The sequence below is a fragment of the Rhinolophus sinicus genome, linkage group LG10 (assembly GCF_036562045.2).
Source record: "Rhinolophus sinicus isolate RSC01 linkage group LG10, ASM3656204v1, whole genome shotgun sequence".
Classification (NCBI taxonomy): Eukaryota; Metazoa; Chordata; class Mammalia; order Chiroptera; family Rhinolophidae; genus Rhinolophus; species Rhinolophus sinicus.
The window spans coordinates 65,994,864-66,018,634 of NC_133759.1; the positions used below are offsets into that span (position 1 = coordinate 65,994,864).

At 39.3% G+C, this 23,771-nt stretch overlaps 1 long non-coding RNA gene across 1 annotated transcript in view; it reads right to left on the reverse strand.

Annotated features, from left to right (window-relative positions):
- The window catches only part of LOC141567248 (uncharacterized), a 128,792-nt gene that overhangs the window by 99,283 nt on the left and 5,738 nt on the right, over positions 1 to 23,771 (reverse strand). The window lies entirely within an intron of this gene.

Genomic DNA, 23,771 nt, shown 5'->3' on the forward strand with positions numbered 1-23,771 from the left:
GTTTCCAGACACTGCTGGGGACGACGAGAACAAGTCCTTTTCTCCCTATGCTCCATCTTCACAGATTTCCTACATTCAACTCTGAAGATCTGGTTTAGTCTGGCCCCTTTATCTCTCTCTACTGTGCTGTCAGAGAAATAGGTCTGTCTGATAAGTGGAACAGGGGTAGAGACAGCTCTTCAGTCTCTGGGACTGTGAAGACCCCATTCTTTCTGTCCCTCAGCCAGGCATGTGCCAGTCCTAATGCCGCTTCCTTACAGCTCCTGTGTTCTATCTGCCTTGGTCTGCTCTTCTGGTTCAAGTCTTCTAGCTAAAAGTGTGGCAAGAGCTTATAACCCAGACAGAAGAGGGTTTCCACACAAACCCCTATTCTAGTGGATTCGTAGTGATAACCTGGATCTCTGACTAAGAAGGATTCTGAGGCTATATTTGAGCTCAGTTGAAAGAGTGCTGTGATAGAGTAGTGATATTTTCCATAGACATAAGAGTGGAAAATAATGGTATGTATGCCTACAGATTCTGTTATTTACTCCATTTTCAGGCTTCGGTTGTTTTTAGGACAGAACCTCTGGATTCATGTGCCATTTACCTGTACTTCTGCTTTCTTTTGCTCTTTTCTACTTCTTCACACTCTTCCCAGTTCACTTTCTCTTTCTTTTCTTGTTTTCTGTACTTCACACACATTTCTTACATTTGTAAATCTTGTTTTTCCTACAGACTACGTTCTCGTTGTGTTAAGCTTGCCAAGAGATCATGATGCTGCAGCCTCTCTCACTCCCTTGGTTTCTTTCTTTTTCTGCCTCTCTGCTCCTACAGCCATCCACTAGGTTTACCCTTTCTGTTACCAGAAGCTGTCGGTGGTAAACAGGATTTCCCAAGCCAGCAATCTATTCCTGATGAACTGACCACTGTTTCCTTCAGGAAGCCCCACTGTTTGGGCAGGAGGGGTTGGTGCCCTGATACAGTCACCAGGAAGCCACCTCCATAGGAAGCAAAGCACATCATTTGTGGTTACAGCATCCACCGACTGCTTTACAAGCTCCTGGAGACTGATAAATATCACTTGTAGAATCAACTTCATGTGGGCCCAGGCCTGTGGATAGCACTGAAACACTTATCCTCATGGGGTTAATGGTCTATGGGTACAGTATTGCATTTCCCCTAAACAGCCCTTCCTTACTGAGCTCTAACTATGAATCAGATATTGTGTTCAGGGTTTACATGCATTATCTCAATGAATTTTCCCACTAATCTGGAGGTTGTTTACCATCATTATCAGCATTTTACAGATGACAAAATTGAGACTTGGGGAGTCGAAATAACTTTCCCAAAATCACTCTGTTAGGGAATTGAGGGACCTCCAACTGGTCTGTGCAGCTCCACCTCATATGTTAGTCAATATAATACATTGCTCCTTCTGTGGAGGCCAAATGTCACACCTACTCATCCTGCCCCACCAAAGAACTTGGAAAAAAAAACAAGAATGATGGAATCTGGAAATCAAACCATATAGTTGATCTACAATGAATCAGATCAGCAAACTTCAAGGTAGTTCTAAAGAAATACCCCGGCACTGAGGTCTGTAAGAATGAAGATATTAGCATGTTTAAAGAAAACAATTGTGTCCCTTTGAAGGAGGCTTGGTTACTATTACAGATGATCCAACTTACAATGGCTCAATTTAAGATCTTTCAACTGTATGATGGTGTGAAAGTGAAAGGCATTCAATTGGAAATGTATTTCAAATTTTGAATTTTGATCTTTCCCTGGGCCAGCGATATGTGGTGCAATACTCTCTTGTGATGTTAGGCAGTGGCAGCAAACTGTAGCTCCTAGTCAGCCGTGCAATCACGAGGTTAAGCAACTGATACTCTACAGTGTTCATTATGTTACATGATTTTGCCCAGCTGTAGACTAAGGCAAATATTCTGAGCATGTTTAAGGTAGGCTAGGCTAAGCTCTGATGTTTGGTAGGTTAGATGTATTATATGCATTTTCAATTTGTGATATTTTCAAATTATGATGGGTTTCTTGGGACATAACCCCATTGTAAGTTGAGGAGCATCTGTAGTAGAAATCCTCAGAAAGGGGATTTAAAGGACGCCCATTAAGTACCACCCAGGAGGGAGGTGGGAACACTAGGTCTGCTCTGCCAAGTGGCATATCACTGTGAGACTAGTCATTCATTCTTATATATAGAATACCTGCTATGAACTAGCCACTGCTGGGCACTGTTTTGGCACTCAAGGAGGCTATGTCTACTACAAGAGGCAGATTTATAATGAATTCTAAAAGCCCTACCAGAAGGAAATGCCATGCTCATGGATTGGAAGGATTAATATTGCTAAAATGTCCTTACTACTAAAGCAATATATAAATTCAATGCAATTCCTATTAACATACCAATGACATTCTTCTCAGAATTAGAACAACTGAACCTAAAATTTATATGGAACCACAAAAGACCCCAAATAGCCAAAGCAATTTTGAGAAAGAACAAAGTGGGAAATATCATGCTTCCTGATATCAAAATATACTACAATGTTACAATAATCAGAACAGCACCATACTCGCATCAAAACAGATATATAGCTCAATGGAATAGAATAGAGAGCCCAGAAATAAATCCTCACTTACATGGTCAATTAATGTATGACAATGGAGGCAAGGATGTACAATGGGGTAAAGACAATCTCTTTAATAAATGGTGTTGGAAAAACTGGACAGATACATGCAAGAAAATAAAACTAGACCACTTTCTTACACCACATACAAAAATAAACTCAAAATGAATTAAAGACTTAAATGTAAGGCCTGAAACTATAAAACTTCTAGAAGAAAACATAGGTAGGAAACTCTTTGACATTGCACTTACCAACATTTTTTTGGATATGTCTCCTTGGGCAAAGGAAACAAAGAAAAAATAAACAATGGGACTACATCAAACTAAAAAGGTTTTGCATGGCATCCATAGAAAACTCGATGTAGCCATACCCATATCTGATGAAACAGACTTCAGGATAAAAAAGGTAATAGGACACAAAGATGGACATTTCATAATGATAAAGGGGACAATACAATATGAAGACATAATGCTTATGTATGTCCCCAATCAGGGAGCACCATAATATATAAAGCAACTACTAACAGAACTAAAGGGAGAAACTGACAAAAACAATTATAGTAGGGGACATAAATATGCCATTGACAGCTATTGCTATATCATCCAAACAAAATGCAACCAAGAACTATCAGCCTTAAATGTCACATTAGACCAAATGGACATAATTGACATTTACACAGCATTTTATCCTAGAACACCAGACTATACATTTTTTTCTAGTGCACACGGAACATTCCCAAAGTACATGTTGGAACACAAAACTAGCTTCAGCAAATTTAAGAAGATTGAAATCATACCAAACATATTCTCCAACACAAGACTTTGAAATTGGAGATCAACTGCAAAAAGAAACCAAGAAAAACAACAAATACATTGAGATTAAACAATATGCTATTAAAGAACGACCGAGTCAAAAAGAAATAAAAGGAGAGATCAAAAGATACATAGAAACAAATGAGAATGAAAAAAATGCATTATATTTTTATTATTGGTTTAATTTTGAACATGGCAAAAACAATATTAACAGGGAAATTTATATAATTACAGGCCTATCTCAAGAAACAAGAAAAATTCCTAATAAACAACCTAACATTATATCTTAAAGAACTAGAAAAAGAAGAACAAATGAAACCCAAAGTCAGTAGAAGGAAGGAAATAATAAAACTTGGAGCAGAAATAAATGAAATAGAGAATAAAAAGACAATAGAAAAACTAATGCAACAAAGAACTTGTTCTTTAAAAAGATTAATAAAATTGACAAACACTTAGACTCACTAAGGAAAAAAGTGAAAAGACACAAATAAACAAAATCAGAAATGAAAGCCGAGAAGTTACCACATATACCACAGAAATACAAAGGATCATCCAAGAATACTATGAAGGACTATATGCCACCAAAGTCAATAACCTAGAAGAAATGGACAAGTTCTTAGAAACATACGAGGTGTGACAATTAAGTTCGTGAACTTATCCTAGAAAAAGTGCTACATACCTCATTGCTGACTATCACTAGGCTCACCTTCAAAGTACTCCCCTTGGTAAGCTATGCACCGATGCCAGTGCCTAGTCCATCCTTCAAAGCAATTTTGGAACTCTTTTTCTGGAATAGCCATCAGAGCTGTTGTCATATTACCCTTGATGTTCTGAATGTCATCAAAGGGTCTTCCTTTTAATATTTCCTTTATCTTTGGGTAAAGAAAGAAATCACTGGGGGCCACATCAGGTGAGTAGGGAGGGTGTTCCAATATAGTTATCTGTTTACTGGCTAAAAACTCCCTCACAGACAGTGCCATGCGAGCTGGTGCATTATTATAATGTAACAGCCATGAATTGTTGATGAAAAGTTCAGGTCGTCTAACTTTCTCATGCAGCCTTTTCAGCACTTCCAAATAGTAAACTTGGTTAACTGTTTGCCAGTTGGTACAAATGCATAATGAATAATCCCTCTTATATCAAAAAAGTTTAGCAACATCGTTGCAACAAAGTTTGAGAATTTAATTGTCTAACCTCTTATAGCCTTCCTAGGCTGAATCACAAAGAACTGGAACAGGACATCATAGGAATGGCGGCAGTGAGGTGGTCTTCTTGAGTTCTCCTCCAGAACTTAACCACAAACTGAACATCTATAACCTATTACCACAAACTGAACATGAAAGGATTCTCTGCTCATCACACAGAACAGCTACGATTCTCGTACGAGGATTACTTGAAGGTGGGCAAACTGGGTGAGCAGGGGAAAGGGAAGGGAGCCAAGTGGCGACCAGGACCATATCCACAGCTGTGGAGACGCAGGGGGTCCCAGGATGGAACAGAGATCACAAGAGCTAGGGGGTGGGCTCTTTCCCTGCATCCCACAGCTGATCTCTCCCACTGAGAGAGCAGCATATCCAGCATTTGAGGCAGTAACTTCAGCTTAGAACTCTAGCTGGGCCCTAGGTTGGACAAAGGAAGTAAACTTCATAACTGGGCCCCTCCCCCACTCTCCCAGTCCTACCCCCGCCCACCCAGACTCACGCTGGCCCCTGAACTGAGGAGTAGTGTCAGATTACAGAGGAGCCCTAGCGCTCAGGATCTCGGAAGACCGAGGGGGGTGTGGGCGGGCGTGCAGCTCTGACCCAGGGAAGAGGCTGGGAAGAGTGTGAGACTGCTGGGCTGGGAGAGAGAAGACTCCTGCATCCCCAGCCCCCACCTTCTCTGGCCTGCCTAGGGCAGGGCAATTACAATAGCAGAGGCACACCCAGCAGTCAGCAGCAGGTGGAAGAGGCAGATTTGGGTTTTCAGCAATTCAGAAATCTCATGCCCTCCACACACACACACACACACACACACACACACACACACGGAAGAAGTGCCCTAAGACTCAGGAGAACTGGACACAGGGCTGGTGGTGCCACTCTCAGTGCGCATATGTGCAGGCAAGAGCAGAAACTGCACTGACTTTGTAGACACTACCATCCAGACCTCATAGCCCCACGCATCTAGAACTGCAGTTCCGAGGTCACTGTGGGCACCAGGTGACTGGCTTTGCCTGCACAAGATGCAGAGGACTCTTTGGTACAGCAGAGGACAACCTGGCGATTACTTGGTGGGCTTAAGCCAACACCGGTGCTGCTTTTTTTGTTTGTTTGTTTTGTTTTTGTATTTTTGATGTTTTTGCCTGTGTTGACTTTGGGTTATCAGTTGTTTTTAAATGTGAGTGTATTTGGTTTTTTCTTTGTTGTTGTTGTTGTTGTGCTTGGTGATTTGCTTTGTTCTGAAATTGCCCTACCAGGGCCCAGCTCAAAAGGCACAAGAATCAACACACCCAGAGGTCAACTCCAGACCAAACCAGAGTACTACCGGGTTTGACCTACAACTGACACACCCAGAGGGAATTCTCTACAGGCACAAGAGCCCATGGAGGCCAAACCACATTTAAGTGGTCAACCCTCACGCAGCAGAACACCCTGTGGTGGGCAGAGCCAAGTCTCACAACTAGTCAGCCTAGGAGTTTAACCCCACCTACTCACAAGCCAAAAGTAATTAAAGCTCAACTTTAACAGGACAGTATATACAACACAAGAGTCACCTTTGGAGCACACGCAGAGGAGAAGGAAGTGGTGCAAGTCAAATATAAAGGACACATACTACATAAGATCACCCAGCAAAAACCAAGAACCCTAGGGGATCTACCTAATACATCAAAGCAAACACAGAGAGGCAGCCAGAATGCGGAAACAAAGAAACATGTCCCAAATAAAAGAACAGAAGAGATCTCCAGAATTGGAACCAAATGAAATACAGGTAACCAACTTATGAGAGACAGAGTTCAAAACACTGATGATAAGAATGTTTAAGGAGTTTAGTGGCAACATAAAGAAGGATAGAGAAATCATAATGAACAACCAGTTAGAACTAAAGAATACAATAACTGAAATAAAGAAGACACTTGAAGGAATTACCAGCAGGTTAGATGAGGCAGAGGATCAAATCAGTGACTTAGAAGACAAGTTAGCAGAGATTACTGAAGTGGAACAACAAAAACAAAAAAGAAAAAAAGAAGAAAGAAAATGGTTTAAGAGACTTCTACGATAACATCAAGCGCAACAACATGTTCATCATAGGAATACCAGAAGATGAAGAGAGGGAGAAAGGGATCGAGAATATATTTGAAGTAATAATGACCGAAAACTTCCCTGATCTGGTGAAGGAAACTGACATACAAGCCTAGGAAGTGCAGAGAGTTCCAACCAGGATGAACCCAAACAGATCCACACCAATACACATTATAGTGAAAATGGCAAAGGTTAAAGACAAAGAGAGAATTCTAAAAGCAGCAAAAGAAAGACAATGGGTTATATACAAGGGAATTCCTATGAGACTATCAACTGACTTTTCTACAGAAACATTGCAGCCCAGGAGGGAGTGGCAGGAGGTACTCAAAGTGATGGAAAACAAAGGCCTACAACCTAGATTGCTTTGTCCAGCAAGGCTATCATTTAAAATTGAAGGAGAGATAAAGAGCTTCCCAGAAAATAAAAAGCTAAAAGAATTCATTACCACCAAGACAGCATTGCAGGAAATGTTAAAAGGGCTTCTGTAAGCAGAAGAATGACGAAAACAATCTAACTACAAATAACAAAATGGCAATAACCTATCAATAATCACTTTAATGTAAATGGATTAAATGATCAAAAGATATAGGGTGGCTGAATGGATAAGAAAGGAAGACCATTGCATATGCTGTATACAAGAGACTCACCTCAGATCAAAAGACACACACAGGCTGAAAGTGAAGGGTTGGAGTAAGATATATCATGCAAATGGAAATGAGAAAAAAGCTGGAGTTGCAATACTTATATCTGACAAAATAGACTTTAAAATGAAGAATATATTAAAAGACAAAGATGAGCACTATATAATAATAAAGGGATTGATCCGACAAGAGGACATAACCCTAGTAAACATCTATGCACCCAACATAGGAGCACCTAAATATATAAAACAGATATTGACCGACATAAAGACAGAGATCAACAGTAACACTATCATAGTAGGGGTTTTCAACACACCTCTGACAACAAGTAACAGGTCTTCCAGATGGAAAATAAATATGGAAACAGTAGTCTTAAATGACACATTGAACCAGTTGGATTTAATTGATATTTTGAAAGCATTTCACCTCAAAGCTGCAGAATACATGTTCTTCTCAAGCGCATGAACATTTTCTAAGATAGACCACGTTAGGCCACAAAACAAGTCTTGATAAATTTAAGAAAATTTAAATCACACCAATTATCTTCTCTGACCACAGTGCTGTGAAATTACAAATCAACTACAGGAAAAAACTGGAAGACACACCAATTCATGGAGGTGGAATAACATGTTACTAAGTAATGACTGGGTCAAAAATGAGATCAAAGAGAAATCAAAAGATATTTTGAGACAAACAAAAATGAAAATACAACGACCCAAAAATCTATGGGATGCAGCAAAAGCAGTCCTAAGAGGGAAATTCATAGCAATGAAGACCTACTTAAAACACAAGAAAAATCACAAATCAACAGTTTATCCTTACACTTAAGGGATCTGGAAAAAAGAACAGCAAAATAAGCCCAAAGGGAGTACAGGAAGGAAATAATAAAGATCAGAACGGAAATAAATGAAATAGAGACCAAAGAAACCAATACAAAAGATCAATGAATCCAACTGCTGGTTTTTAGAGAAGACAAAAATCAACAAAACTTTAGCCAGACTCGTCAAAAAAAAGAGAGAGAGAGAGGACCCAAATTAATAAAATCAGAAATGAAAGAGAAGTGACAACAGATACCACAGAAATACAAAAATTTCAAAAAATTACTATGAGCAACTATATGCCAACAAATTAGACAATCGGGAAGAAATGGACAATTTTCTAGAAGCATACAACCTTCCAAGGCTAACTCAAGAAGAAATGGAAAATGTGAATAAACTGATTACTACCAGGGAAATTGAATCAGTAATCAACAAGCTCTCCAAAAACAAAAGCCCTGGATCAGATCTGGGCTTTACAGGTAAATTTTACAAAACATTCAAAAAAGAACTATCATCTATTCTCCTCAAACTATTCCAAAAAATCCAGAAGCAGGGAAGGCTCCGAAACACTTTTTACAAGGCCACTATGACCCTGATCCCAAAATCAGACAAAGACATTACAAAAAAAGAAAACTACAGGCCGATATCTCTAATGAACATAGATGCAAAAATCCTCAACAAAATATTAGTGAACAGAATTTAGCAATATATTAAAAAGATCATACACCATTATCAAGTGGGATTCATTCTTCTTAGGCAAGGGTGGTTCAACATCTGCAAATCAATTAATGTCATACACCATATTAACAAAATGAAAAATAAAAATCATATGATCATATCAATAGATACATTTGACAAAATCCAGCCATTTATGATGAAACTCTTAAGAAAGTGGAAATAGAGGGATGATATCTCAACATAATAAAGGCCATATATGATAAACCCACAGCTAACATCATACTCAATGGGGAAAAGCTAAAACCCATTCCCCTGAAGATCAGGAACAAGGCAAGGTTGCCCACTTTCTCCATTTCTATTCAACATAGTTTTGGAAGTTCTAGCCACAGCAATCAGACAAGAAAAAGAAATAAAAGGCATCTAAATTGGTAAGGAGGAAATAAAATTGTCATTATATGCAGATGACATGATACTATATACAGAGAACCCTAAAGACTCCACCAAACTACTATTAGAACTGATAAATGAATATAGTAAAGTAGCAGGATACCAAATTAATATTCAGAAATCAGTCGCATTTGTATATACCAATAATAAAATATCAGAAGGAGAAATTAAGAAAACAATCCTACTTACAATTGCTTCAAAGACTGTAAAATACCTAGGAATAAATTTAACCAAAGAAGTGAAAGATCTGTACTTGGAAAATTATGAGACCCTGAAGAGAGAAATTAAAAAAGATACAAATAGATGGAAACACATATCATGCTCAGGGGTAGGAAGAATTAATATCGTTAAAATGTCCATATTGCCTAAGGCAATATACAGATTCAATGCAATTCCTGTCAAACTATCAAGGACATTTTTCACAGAAATAAACATATAATCATAAAATTTATATGGAACCATAAAAACCCCAGATAGCCTTGGCAATCTTGAGAAATAAGAACAAAGTGGGAGGTATCATGATACCTGACATCAAATTATACTACAAGGCTACAGTAATCAGAACAGCATGGTATTGGCATAAAAACAGACACATAGATCAATGGAACAGAATACAGAGCTCAGAAATAAATCCATGCCTATATGGTCATTTAATCTACGACAATGGAAGCAAGAATTTACGGTGGAGTAAAGACAGTCTATTGAATAAATGGTGCTGGGAAACTTGGACAGACACGTGCAAAAAAAATGAAGCTGGACCACCTCCTTACACCATTACAAGAATAAATTCAAAATGATTAAAGACTTAAATGTAAGATTTGAAACCATAAAACTCCTAGAAGAAAAAAAAGGAAGAAAGTTTACCGACATTACCTGGAGTAAGATTTTTACTGATATATCCCCTAGGGCAAGGGAAATAAGAGAAAAAATAAACATGTGGGGTTACGTCACACTAAAAAGTTTTTTCACAGCAAAGGAAACCATCAATAAAACAAAAAGAGATCTTACTGAACGGGAGAAGATATTTGCCAATGATATATCCAACAAGGGGTTAATATCCAAAATTTATTTTAAAAAAAAACTCACTTAACTCAACTCCAAAAAATCAAACAACCCAATTAAAAAATGGGCAGAGGACATGAACAGATATTTTCCTAAAAAGGAGATACAGATGGCAAATAGACATGAAAAAATGCTCAACCTCACTAACCATTAGAGAAATGCAAATAAAAACCACAATGAGATACCCCCTCACACCAGTCAAAATTGCTATCATCAATAAATCAACAAACAACAAGTGCTGGCGAGGATGTGGAGAAAAAGGAACCCTTGTGCACTGTTGGTGGGATTGCAGATTGGTGCAACCACTATGGAAAACAGTATGGAAGTATCCCCAAAAACTGAAAATGGAACTACCTTATGACCCAGCAAGTACACTCCTAGGTATCTAAATGGAGAAATCCAAAACTCTAATTCGAAAAAAATTTATGCACCCCTATGTTTATTGCAGCCCTGTACACAATAGCCAAGACATAACAACCAAAATGCCCATCGATAGACGACTGGATTAAGAAACTGTGGTACATTTATACAATGAAGTATTATGCAGCCATAAAGAAGAATGAAATCTTACCATTTGCAACAATATGGATGGACTTAGAGAACATTATGCTAAGTGAAATAAGTCAGACAGAGAAAGACAAATATCATATGATCTCACTTATATGTGGAATCTAAAGAAAAGAATAAGTAAATGAACTAATCAGAAACAGTTTTGGAGACATAGAGGAAAAACTGAGGGTTGCTAGATGGGAGGGGGGATGGGAATAAAGGGGAAGGTGAGGGGATTAGAAAACAATCAGTAACCACAAGATGGCCACGGGGATACGAAAGTCTTTTGGGGGAACATAATCAATAATGTTGTAAAGATTTTGTAAGGTATCCTATGGACACTTGTCTTATTAGGGAGATCACGTCAGGGATGGTGTAGATGCCTGATCACTGCATTGTACACCTGAAGCTGAAGCTAAAAATAATGAATGTCAACTACAATTATATATATAATTGTAGTTGACATTCATTATTTTTATGTATATATACGTATATATATATACACATTATATATATACATATATGTATATATATACATATATGTGTGTGTGTATGTGTGTGTGTATATATATATATATATATATATATATATATATATATATGAAGTGGAGTACAGTATTAGGAATAGAGACAGTGGAAATGTAACGGCTGTATGCGATGTCAGAGGGGTAGTAGATTGGGGGAGGGGTTATCACTTTGTGGGGATATAAATGACAAATGTCTAACTATTACATTGTTTTGTACACCCGAAACTAGTTAAAAAAAAAAGTTTTAAAAACCATTTTCACTGAACTGTACACTTTAAAATCGTTAATGGTTCATTTTATGTTATTTGAATTTCAACTCAATAAAAAACATTTTTTAAGCCAAAAAGAAAACAAAGAACTGGAAAATCAAAATGTATCAATCAATAGCAAGGAAACTGAAACAATTATCAAAAACCTCCCCAAAAGCAAAAGTCCAGGACCAGATGGCTTCACTAGTGAATTCTACCAAACATTCAAAGACGATATAATACCTCTCCTCCTCAAACTCTTCCAAAAATTTGAAGAAAAGGAAATACTTCCTAACTCAATTTATGAGGCCAACATTACCCTGATACCAAAACCTGGCAAGGATAACACACAAACAAAAAAACTACAGACTAATATCTTTTATGAATACAGATACAAAAATCCTAACAACACAATACACTAAAAATATTATACATTATGATCAAGTGGGATTCATCCCCGGGTCACAAGGATGGTTCAACATATGTAAACCAATCAATGTGATATACCACATAAACAATATAAAAGATAAAAATCATATGATTATATCAATAGATGCAGAAAAAGCATTTAAGATACAACATCCGTTTATTATTAAAACACTTCATACACTGGGTATAGAACGAAAGTACCTCAACATAATAAAGGCCATATTTTACAAACCCTCAGCTAATACCGTACTTAATGGTGAAAAACTGAAAACTTTTCCTCTAAAATCAGGAACAAGATAGGGATGCCTCCTGTCAATGCTATTATGCAACATAGTATTGGAAGTCCTAGTCCGAGCAATCAGGTAAGAGAAGCAAATAAAATGCATCCAAATTGGGAATGAAAAAGTTAAATCGTCACTTTATGCAGATGACATGATTGTTTATAAAGAAAACCCTAAAGATGTCACCAAAAAACTATTATAAACAATAAGCAAATACAGTAAAGTTGCAGGATACAACATCAATGTACAAAAATCCATTGCATTCCTGTATATTAACAATGAAATTTCAGAAAAGGAAATGAAGAAAGAAATTCCTTTTGAAATTTCAATAAAGAGAATCAAATACCTAGGAATAAACTTAACAAAGGATGTGAAAGACCTATACACTGAAAACTACAAGACATTATTAAAAGAAATTGAAGAAGACACAAAGAAATGGAAAGACATTCCATGTTCATGGATTGGCAGAATCAACATAGTTAAAATGGCCATATTACCCAAAGCAATATACAGATTTAATGCAATCCCCGTCAAAATCCCAATGGTGGTTTTCGAAGAAATAGAAAAAAGAAGTCATTAGATTTGTATGGAATAAAAAAACAAAACAAAAAATTGAATAGCCAAAGAAATACTGAAATGAAAGAACAAGTATCACACTCCTTGACTTCAATTTATACTACAAAGTGACAATCAAAACAGATTGGCAGAAAAAGAGACACACAGACCAATGGAACAGAATTGAGAACTCAGAAAGAAACCCACATGTATAGACTTATAGGCAGATAATTTTCAACAGTGGAGCCAAAAACATGTAATAGAGAAAAGAAAGCCTCATCGATAAATGGTGCTGGGAGAATTGGAAAGCCACATGAAAAAGAATGAAACTAGTCTACTGTCTGTCACCATATACCAAAATTAACTCAAAATGGATCAAAGACATCAACATAAGACCCAAAACAATAAATTGCATAGAAGAAAGCACAGATACTAAACTTATGGACCTTGGGTTCTGAGAGGATTTTATGAATTTGACCTCAAAGGCAATGAAAGTAAAAGCAAATATAAATGAATGGGACTATATCAAACCAAAAAACTTCTGCAGGGCAAACATAACAAAGAGGAAACAAACCGAATGGGAGAAGATATTTGCAAACACACCTCCAATAAAGGGTTAATATCCAAAATATATAAAGAACTTATACAACTCAATAACAAAAAAACCAAACAATCCAATTAAAAAATGGGCAGAGTGAAGGAGATCCAAGATGGGGGAGTAGATAGACATTGTGTCTGCATCGTTCCCTGAACATATAAAAATTACAACTAAATTATCAGAAAATAAACCTGGAAAACCATGTGAAGTCTAACCAAACAGAAATCCTATAACTAAAAATATATAGAAGAAGCCACATGGAGACTGGTTGAGGGGAGAGGACTTGGAACTTGCCCCAGACTTCCCTGTGCTGATTGAGGGATATCTCAGTTGTGAAGGTTCCCCCCAGAGGAACAAGGGACTCCAGTCCCCAAGACCAGGCTCCCCAACCCAGAGTGCTGGGGCCGGGAAGTGGAGACCCCATAATATCTGGCTGTGAAAAACAGTGAAGATTTCAACCATTTGGGTAGGACAGAAGGCTGCAGGAAACCCAGATGTCCTCTTAAATGGTACACACATAAACTCACTCACTCACAGGCACTCCACCTTGGGCTGCAGCGGAGGGATGGTGACTCACTTGGGGAGACTCGGACACATATGGGGGAAAGACTGAGGTGTATGGCTTCAGGGGGTCGACTGGAGGACAGTTGGCATATTCCCGGTAAGTGGTCCTCTTCCTGTGCAGCCTGCAGGCAGGCAGCATCCTTCCTATATTGAGCCCACCCCCACAGGCCAAATCTGAATCTGATTGGCCTGGTGAGCTCTGCAGCTCTGCCCTGCTGACTCAGCTGAGACCCCACCCCACCCAACTCATGTACTGCCAGAGGTACTTTTTTCTGTGAGCAGCCAATCCTGCCCCATTGCACTCGTTCTTGGAAAACTATCAGAGTCCACAGGCCCCATGTTGGCAGTGGTGTGCTCTTGAGACTTTTGCTAAATTGCTTCAGGCTCAACACTGGCATCAAACCAGAGTCTACATTAACCTGGTGACCACAACTCTTTCACTCTAGTGACTCCCTGAGACCCTGCCTCACCCAACTCACACACCACACGTCTTTATCAGTGGCTGAATCTTAAGGGAGCCACAGGTGGTAGCAGACCTCCAGGTGTCCTGGCTTTTTACAGAGTTACCCCAGGCCTGTTACTGGTGGTAGTCATCCTCAGTTCACAGTGTGGCCTCCACATGCCTCCAGGTTTAGCACAGGCAGTGAACAACCACGAATTGCTTTGTAGCTTCTACCAGATTTCCCAAGGGACTGAGGAATTTTTCACAGGCAAAGCCCACAGTGGCAGAGCCAGGCTTCAGACACATGGAGCTGATGCCAAGTCCTTGCTCTAGTTTTTCAATGATGCAGAATCTTCCAAAATTTACACCACATCCTTCTTTCTTCTCTTCACTTCTAGAAGCAAATGGCTGAAAGAATGGGCACTGGAATTGTATCTGGGCCTGAACCCAGGCTCCTTGGGACATACTAGCTGTGTGACCTTGAATACACCTCTTTGCGCTTAAGCGATAAAGGAAATTTACTGGTAATATAACTACCAGTAATAATTCTATAACTATATGTAACTGAATAGTCCAGGCATACACTACATTCAGTTCTGACTTGATTCAGGGGCTCAAAACTGTTTTCTCCCTCTCAGTCTCTTATGATTACTTCCAGACTCTTGTCTCCATTCTAGATGGGTTTTTCCCTCATGGAAGCAATGTGCCATAGCTACTGCCCTACATCCTCCCATGTTGCTGTCCATCAAGAAAGTGCCTCGGTCCTGGAAGTCCCACTAGAAGTTGTGCTGCTTCGGTGGCTCTGATAGGGCCATTGCACAGCCCTGAGCCAGTCCTTGGCCTTGGAGGATCATAATGAGCTGATTATCTTAGGCCAAGTCATGAGCTTTATGTCTGAATGTCTGAGCAGGGGATAAGAACCACTTCCTAACCACATATGCTGACAAGAAGGAGAAGGGTGGTTTCTGAGGGTAATTAGAGAACATTATCAGAAGTCTGAATAGATTCCAGATACGCTTGACAAAAAATAGTAACTTCTCCACGCCTCAATTTCCTTTTCTGTTAAGTGGGGATTATAACAGTGTCTTAGTTGGCTTGAGCTTCCTATTCAAAATAACAAGCACTGGGAGGCTTAAATAACAGGAATTTATGTTCTTGCAGTTCTGGAGGCTGGAAGTCCAAGATCAGAGTGTCAGCATTGTTGGGTTCCTGGTGAGGGCCCTCTTCCTTCTACAGGTCCCATCTCAAAATACCATCCTATCTGGGGTTAGGGCTGCAACATATGGATTTTGCGGGGACACAATTCATTCCATAGCAGATAGCATCTACCCCATTCAGGTAATGTGAAAAAAGAGATAATGCTGCAAAATTCTAGTAGTATTTGGCTCTCAAAACACCAATTAATAAATAGTTTATAGACTATACGTTTTGACTTTTTTGTTCTTTCTTTAAATTGAGGTACAATAAAATTTGCCCATTTTAAGTATAGCGTTTGGTTTATATTTATCCATGAAACCCTCTTGGTTCCATACAAATAGCTAAGCCATAAATCCTAAGAGGTGCATAATTTCATTATTCTTATTATGCTTAATTAAAACAACATTGATCTTGGGTTAGTGATTAACTCTCCACCTCCCTCAGCCTCCTATTAGGATAATTTGTTTCTAAATCCCCCAAACAAACACAGACGAGTATTTTGTTTTTCCTCTGGATATTTCAGTTACTTTTCATGATTATTTTGATTATTTTTTTTACCCATTACAGGTAGTATTCCTCAAAATGGACCTTACTTGGGAAAACAGAAAGGAATCAAGACCTTGGTTCAAAATGGTTCTGAGATACCGTTAAGGAAATGAAAAGGCATGTTACATATTGGGGGAAAATGTTCACATTACATATATATGACAAAAAATAGTATATATAAAGAATTCTTGGGCAGCTGGATGGCTCAGGTGATTAGAGCTCAAGTTCTGAACAACAGGGTTGCTGGTTTGATTGCCACATGGGCCAGTGAGCTACGCCCTTCACAACTAAATTGAAGACAACAAGCTGCTGCTGAGCTACCGGAGGGGTGTCCGGATGGTTCAGTTGGTTAGAGCGTGAGCTCTTAACAACAAGGTTGCTGGTTCAATTCCCACATGGGATGGTGGGCTGCACTCCCTGTAAAGATTGAAAATGGTAACTGGACTTGGAGCTGAGCTGCACCCTGCACAACTAGATTAAAGGACAACTACTTGGAGCTGATGGGCCCTGGAGAAACACACTGTTCCCCAATATTCCCCAATAAAAAAAATTAGTTAAAAAAAAGAATTCTTTAATCTCAATAATATTAAGACAAACAAGCCAATTAAAATGGACAAGCCAATTAAAATGGGCAAAAGATTTGAACAAATACTTCACCAAAGATATACTATAGGCCAATAAGCACATGGAATATGATCAACATCAATAGTCATTTGGGAAATGAAAAGTTAAGCCACAGTGAGATAATGCTAGACACCAACTTTGATGCTGAAATTTAAAAAGACTGACCATACTAAATGTTGGTGAGGATGTAGACTATTGGAACTCTCATACTGCTGGTGGGAATGCAAAGTGATACAAACACTGTGGGAAACTCTTTGGGAAACTGGCTATTTCTCCCAAAGTCAAAAAGAATGACCAAAAATTGCAGCAATTCCACTCCTAGGTATTTACCCAAGAGAAATGAAAACAGATGTCTATACAAAACATGTACATGAATATTCACAGCAGCTTTATTTCTAATAGCCAAAAACTAGAAACAACGCAAATGTCCATCAACAGGCAAATGGATAAAGAAACTGTGGTATACCCATATAATAGAATACTACTCAGCACTAAAAAATGGAATGACTGTTGATACACGCAATACATGAATGAGTCTCCAATAATTATGCTGAGAAAAGAGCCAGGCACAAATTAGTACTTGCTGTATGATTCCGTTTTACATCATGTTCTAGAAAAGGCAAAAGTATAAGGACAGAAAACAGATTTTGGGTTGCCAGGGGCTGGAGGGAATTGACTGCAAATTAGCATAAGGAAACTGTCAGGGGTGATAGAAAGTTTCCGCATCATGCTTGGGTGATAGTTACAGGAGTTATCCACTTGTCAACTGTAAGTTGAAAGTGGATGCATTTTATTATAGAAATTTATACCATGACAAAATTTATTTTAAAAGTAGCTGTGTAACCTTGAGCAAGTTATTCTACTTTTCTTGGCCTCAGTTTCCTCACCTGTACATGGTGTTAACAGTTGTGACATTATGAGAAGTAAAAGAGAGAATATGTGCAAACACTTAGAACATGGGTGTGCACAATAATAATGGTTTGCTTTCCTTGTTGGTTTTCATTAAACCACATATGGCCATATAACAGGTATATATTTATTTATTCACTCAACAAATATTTATTAAGCATCTACTACATTCCAGATATTCTCCTAGGCACATGAAATACACCAGTGAACAAAATAGACAGAAATTCTTGCGTTTGTGATATTTTAAATTCTATTAGGGGAAGACATACAATAAACAATAAAGATAATAAGTAAGTTATATAGTATGTTAAAAGATAAGTGCTATGGGGGAAAAAAAGAAAAAATACAATAGGGTGACAGATAAGAGTGTTTAGGGCTCATGGTGGTGCAATTTTAAGCAGGATAGCCATGAGAGGTTGTACTGCGTAGATGATGTCTGAGCAAAAACTTGTAGGATACATACTTAGGAGAGAAAGGAAGGAATATAGGCAGGGAGGGAGGGATGACAGAATCATAATTTCCTAATTCAATTATCTGTCAATTACCTAAAGCTGAGCATTAATTCTGTAGGGTGGGGATGGAGGTGGTCATAGTCTTCCTATTATATCAGTTTGAATATTTTTATTGGAGTATCAATACTGAAAGAAATGACACCTGAAGTGGAGAACGTTTGCAGATCACAAGAGACATATTGATGTGATTGAATTCAAAACACTTAGATTCAAGTCACCTCAGTCACCTACTAGCCACATGCCCTCTGGCAAGTCACAAACCCTCTCAGAGCTCTAGTGTTCTATTTGAGGCAAGGTGATAAAAATCACCTACGAGTGTGTGAATATTAAAGGAGATAACATAGATAATATTTTAACATAATTCCTGGTGACTTTTTTTTCTCCAAGATTTTTTTTTGGGGGGGTTAAGGGAAACAGGACTTTATTGGGAAAGAGTGTGCACTTCAGGACTTTTTCCAAGTCAAATTGTTGTCCTTTCAATCTTAGTTGCAGGGGGCGCAGCCCACCAGCCTTTGCGGGAGTCGAGGAGTCAAACCGGCAACCTAGTGGTTGACAGCCCTCTGGCCCATGTGGGAATTGAACCGGCAGCCTTCAGCGCTAGGAGCTCTAACCACCTGAGCCACCAGGCCACCAGGCCGGCCCCCTGGTGACTTTCTTAGTTGACATCCCATTTGGATCTGTGTGGCTGCCTCAGCTTGTGTGGTCCCTTCATTCTGACTACCAAAAGCTCCAGAACAATTACAGGTCTGCTTTCTGTAGTCCCAGTCCTGCTTCCCTCACTGTCCAATTATCATGTGCAATTTCAACATTTTTCCAACTAGATGATTTTAAATTCATATTCAGTGATTTATGGAAATGGATGCTGGTATTGCACCCCCCGACACACACCTTTTTTAAGCACTTTAAAAAAATGGCCCAATCTTCTGACACTTTGCACAGTTGAAGAGCAATCTGCCCAGTGGCAGAGTGGTTCCACTTCTGTTGGAGCTGGGCCTCCTAGGGAGACCCAGGAGAAAAGAAAGCTTTCTAAAACACTTTATTATAAGTGGAATTCATTAGTTTAGATCCCAATGAATTATTATTCTCTGCTTTAAATCTTAACAAAATGGACAATACAATGATTAGAGTCTCCTATATTTGTAGAAAGACCCTATAATAAACCTATACTTGATGATAACACCAGCAGATTGGTCTTCAACCAAACAAATTATTTGTCCCAAGAGGGAAAGGCCCCTCATTTTACAGTCAAAATAGGAGCCTGTGTCTCTTAATTTTTTCAGAAGAACATTAACATCACTTCCAGAGGCAAATTTGATATGGCAGTTGTCTGCTTAAAACCCTCTGCAGTTTCTCATCACGATTAGGAGAAATTTCTGTCAAAAAACAATGTTCAGAAGAATAAAACCCAACTCTTTCCCCCCCAGTTTTATTGAGATCTAATTGATGACATATGACATAGTATTAGTTTAAGGTATACAAAATAATGATTCGATATTTCTACATATTGTGAAATAATCACCACAATAAGTCTAGTTAATATCTGCCACAACACATACCTACAGATTTTTTTCTTCTGATGAGAGCTTTCTTGTGATGAGCAACTTTCAAATACACAATACTATATTGTTAATTATAGTCACCATGCTGCTCTTTACATTCCCATGACTTGTTTATTTTTATAACTGGAAGTTTGTGCCTTTTGACCACATTTACCCATTCCAGCCACTCCTCTACCCCTCACCCCCCACCTCTGGTAACAACCACCCTGTTCTCTGTATCTATTCGTTCATATTTTTTAAGATTCTACATATAAGTATGATCATATAGTATTTGACTTATTTCACTTAGCATAATGCCCTGAATTTCCATCTATGTTGTCGCAAATTGCAGGATTCCTTCTTTCCATTCATCCGTCTATTAGACATTTAGGTTGTTTCCATGTCTTGGCTGTCATGCACATGGGGACGCAGATTTCTTCAACATAGTGATTTCTGAAAACACATGTCTTACACTGATATAGAATAAATGTGTGATATATTTCTTTAACTCATTAATGAGAGCCAGTGGTATGGTAGAGCTGCTTCAAAAAGCTTTTGATGACAAGGGGTTTTATATAGTCCTTCAGGAAAAGTGTATGGAAGTAAGTTTTTATTTATTTATTCATTTTTTAAGTTAGAAACAAAACCGACTAAAGTCCTTCAGGATGATAAAGCAATAACTTTCGGGATTATGTTCTCTACCTGACAGAAATCATTTGTTTCTCTGCAGGAGGACAGTTACCTACAGATGCACATAGACTTCACAGAAATCAGAACCAATCAGTGAATAGCAAAATCAAACAAAGGTACAATCTCATAAAGAACTAAATCATCCTTGGGTAGGCTTAGTAAATAATGCTCTAGTCCGACATGTGAAAAACCTATAATCTTCCTTTTTGCCTTAATTTCTAAGTTTGGATCATTTTTCTTAACAGTTCTAAGTCTTCAACAGGGCCAACAAAATCATCTCCCTTCTCTGCCCAGCCCCATCTGGTAATGCTGTCCTCCTGTGATGAGTCCCTTCCTCTCTCTGGGCCACCACAGCTGTTTCCTTTGTCTGGAATGACAGCACCCCCTCCCCCCCACCACTCATAATCTCTTTAAGATTGCAGCTTAAGTCATTTCCTCGAGGGAATTTTTACAACACCCCGCCCCCTGGGACAAGGTCAGATCTGCTGTAAAAACCCAAGACAGCCTTCTAAAGGTCTCCCTCTTGGCACTTCTTACAACTACTTCATTGTGGAGCTTGTTGCTGAAAGTCTGGCTCCCTGACTGGAATAGAAACCATCTGAGAGTAAGTATGGTTCTGTTTTACTCCTCACTGGATACCGGGGGCCTAGTGCAGAGACTGAAACAGGGAGAGTGAGGGAGTGAGACGGGCAGGGCTGCAACACGCTTGGCTTCTGGAGCCGGGGCTCTGCACTCAGGGCTCTCATTGTGCCCAGCTCCCACCAACAGCAGGCTGAGCCACTGTGTCCTTCATGTGAAGGCAGGCTAACTGGTCACAGGGACACCAGAGGCTATACACCACACCCATGGCTGCAGGCTACATTCACCTCTCACCTGTATTTTGCTTGGCTTTTGGAATTTTTAAACAGATTTAAATTAATTGTCAACATTCATGTGTTAACAATCCAGAATTTCCAGTTCCTCTTGGAAAGTCAATCTGCCCTAGAGGCCACTTTTGGCTAGAGCAGAGGAGCAGCTTTTCCTAAGGTCTCCTTGTTTACTGAACTGGATTGACATCTGCCATGATCATAATGGCTTTTCCTCGCACCCAGCCCACTTCACACATATCTCCCTGGTCTGCCACACTGGCATTTGAGTTTTCAACCCTTGTGCTGAAGTCTCTGGGAACCAATCAGGTCATCAGAAAGAAACACAGTGGGACATGACTTTGGTTTCCCATAAACATCTCACCCACCCAACATTGCTGAGATTCCATGACAGCCTCTCTACCTTCAGAACTCGGCAAGAGGGAATCTCCACACATTTTGAAAACCTAAATCATCTGAGGAACCTAAATTAAATAGTTGCTGATGAATCATCCATCATATTTCTCAGTTTTCCTTCCATATAGAACCTCTTAAGAAGGTTTAGTAGAAGAAAATGCTTTTCTCTCCTATTATCTGCTCCACCACGTTTTATTAGCTGATTAGAACTCTGAAGCCCATTCATATTTCTTCTTAGCTTTGGCTCCCAGGAAGCTCAGAGATAAATTCTGAGCTTGCTTCTAGGTATATTCTTTAGTTTTTCGTTTTCTGGCAACTTGGACACTTTGTTACTCCACCCTATACCCTCACCTCCCTTTTGGAGAATTATTCCCCCAATCTGACCCCATCCTTACTCAGAAGCAACCAGGTTATTGAGTGTGGCCCTGCCTCACTCTGGCCATAGCTGATAGGTCCAGAAATAGACTCTTGGCTCAAGTCAGCCCCTAAGTCCTTAGCTGAGGCATGTTGGAACTGAGAGATACATTGCCCTTGGGATGCTGGACTGTAGAAGTCAAGCTCATATAATACAGAAGCAGTTGGCTGTCATGTTCTACCATGTGGACTGGGGTTTAGAGAGTACAGAGAAAGCCAGCTGTGGGGGTGGAAAATTGCCCTCCAGTGTTCAAGTTCAGCTCTATTCCTGCCATGGCTTCCCTGAGACATTCACATGGTCTTTTAATAAATTCCTCTTTTTGTCTAAGCTCCCTTGAGTTCCGTTTCTAAATGTTTTAAAATGGTTTGTCCTGCTTCAAGCCCACAGAGGTCCTTAAAAGTTGATTACTTTTCTATACCTGACAAGACCCTGTGTGATCTGGCCTCATTCTGCCTTTCCAAACTGGTCTCTTTCCACTCTTTCCTTTCCTTGTTTTGTTCCAGCCGTCACAGCCTTCTTGATGTTTTCAACTCTCCAGGTTCCTGTGTACCTCAGGGCCTTTGCACATGCTGCTCCCACTGTGTGGAAAGTTCTCCTTCCAGAGCTTCACATGGCTGGTCCTTTCTTGTCACCACCTGCTCGGAGAGACTGGCCATCCAATCTAAACTTGCCCCCAACCCCACTCCTCCTTTTCACTCCACTCTGTTTATTTTCTTCATAGTCTTCATTACTCTGAAGTTATTTATTTGCTTGTTTACTTGTGTTTTGTTTGTATCCACACATTCAAAGGTAAGTGTAAGGGTGAAATATAGGGAATCAATAACATAGTTAAACTTAGCTAGTTTGCAGTTTAACTCACTACATAGCTCACTATCTAGCCACCTGTTATTAAACTTAGTTTGTTTGCAGTTTGATCCTGATATTCATCTGTTTTCTTTTTGTTTCTCCCCTCACTGATTAATTGAAGAACTCTGTTTTGTTCCCTTTCTCAAGACTACTCATACCTTGTTAATTAACAACATCCTAACCTAGAAAGAGCAATGTCCTGATCCTCAGACACCAGGAGACTGGAATCCAATTTACAACTTCTGGCAGTTTTTACTGCTGACACATTAAAGTCCCCAGGCCTTGATGGCCAAGTCCGAATCCGGAATCTGGAGTCTGGAGATAACATCATCTTCAAACAGACCAGACCCCAGGAAGGATGTCAGCCCTCAAACCTGCCTGACTGACTCCCCCTTTTCCTATATAAGAAAAAGCTAACCTGAAGTTAGGTGCAGTGTCCACTCGCAGACTCTGGACTCTGCCCTGGTGACTCCCCCACCCCCACCTCCTGCCCATGTTTCTCTCCTTACTGCCCTCAGCAGCCATCATCTTTGGGCACTGCCATGGGCATTCTCTCTCTTCCTAACTTTAATAAAAACTTCCTTCACTCTCCCACTTTATAAAGTCTGTGAATGCTTTCACCTTTTGCGAACGACCAGGGTTTAATTCCACGCCATGACAGTAAATTCTACAGGTC